This window comes from Austrofundulus limnaeus, unplaced genomic scaffold (assembly GCF_001266775.1).
Source record: "Austrofundulus limnaeus strain Quisiro unplaced genomic scaffold, Austrofundulus_limnaeus-1.0 Scaffold260, whole genome shotgun sequence".
NCBI classification, from domain to species: Eukaryota; Metazoa; Chordata; class Actinopteri; order Cyprinodontiformes; family Rivulidae; genus Austrofundulus; species Austrofundulus limnaeus.
The window spans coordinates 355,938-357,023 of record NW_013952662.1 but is presented as its reverse complement, the minus strand read 5'-3'; the positions used below and the strand labels follow the sequence as shown (position 1 = coordinate 357,023).

General features: G+C 38.1%; 1 protein-coding gene across 1 annotated transcript in view; it reads left to right on the top strand.

Moving 5' to 3' along the window:
* Window positions 1-218: 218 nt before the first annotated feature.
* Window positions 219-1,086, top strand: part of LOC106526116 (netrin receptor UNC5D) — a gene marked incomplete at its 3' end in the record, with an annotated part of 161,551 nt that continues 160,683 nt past the window's right edge. The window contains 1 exon segment of the mRNA XM_014020602.1: window positions 219-227.

The following is a 1,086-nucleotide window of genomic DNA, read 5'->3' as shown; positions in this document are numbered from 1 at the left end:
GGGACATTTTTCATTTTATTTTATTTTATTTTATTTTTGTACTTTTGACGGAGTTATTTGGGAGGAAGCAAAGTTGCGTAGGATTCTAAATTGACAGTCAGGACCCAGCAGAAGCTGCGAAGGGTGTCGAGTGTGTGTGAGCTGAGAGGTTTGCCAACCCCTATCGGAGCGCCAGACTATCTAAACGGGACTTTGTCTGCCAGTCCAAAGCAAACCTTCAACCAGAGGTAAGACAAGGCTGTTGGTCTGAACCCTTGCAAAGTGCCCAAGAGGTCTGAGGATGGCTTCGGTGAGCTACGCTGAATCCCACGGTAATCTGCGGTGTGCTCTCTTAATGTGAATGCAACAAGTTGGAATTAACGCAAGTTGTGTTTCCACCACATAACTTGGTCCTTTTTATAATTTACGTCAGTCTTTGCTAGATGGATTAATTCTTCCTTTTATTAGTCTTTAAGTTTTTTCTTAATTTGTTAGTGTAGACTAGCTTAAGTGGTTCAGTTAGAATGMTGCTAGAGATGATTAAAAGGTGATAAAGTGACGCTTATTATTAAACCTCAAGGTCTTGATAATAATGGTTTCTGTTGCCAAATAATCTGTTTGTATTGTTACCTCTGAATCAATTAATACAAGATATATTTTGAAATAGCTCGTCTGTGCATTCATTATTTTGTTTTGCTCTTTAAACTGGTAGAATTCACTATTCAGTATTTGAGACTGACTTAAGATCTATAAATTAATTTCCTGGATTACCAGGTGGTGCCCCTTTTATTATGCTAATAAATTACGAGGAATTTATGATTTAGCAATTGTCCATAACATGGACAGCATATCACTACAAAAGTAAAGAAAAATCAAAAATCGCTATCTCAAAAAATTTGCATATTTCATCCGACCAATAAAAGAAAAGTGTTTTTAATACAAAAAAGTCAACCTTCAAATAATTATGTTCAGTTATGCACTCAATACTTGGTGGGGAATCCTTTTGCAGAAATGACTGCTTCAATGTGGCGTGGCATGGAGGCAATCAGCCTGTGGCACTGAGGAGGTGTTATGGAGGCCCAGGATGCTTCGATAGCAGCCCTAAGC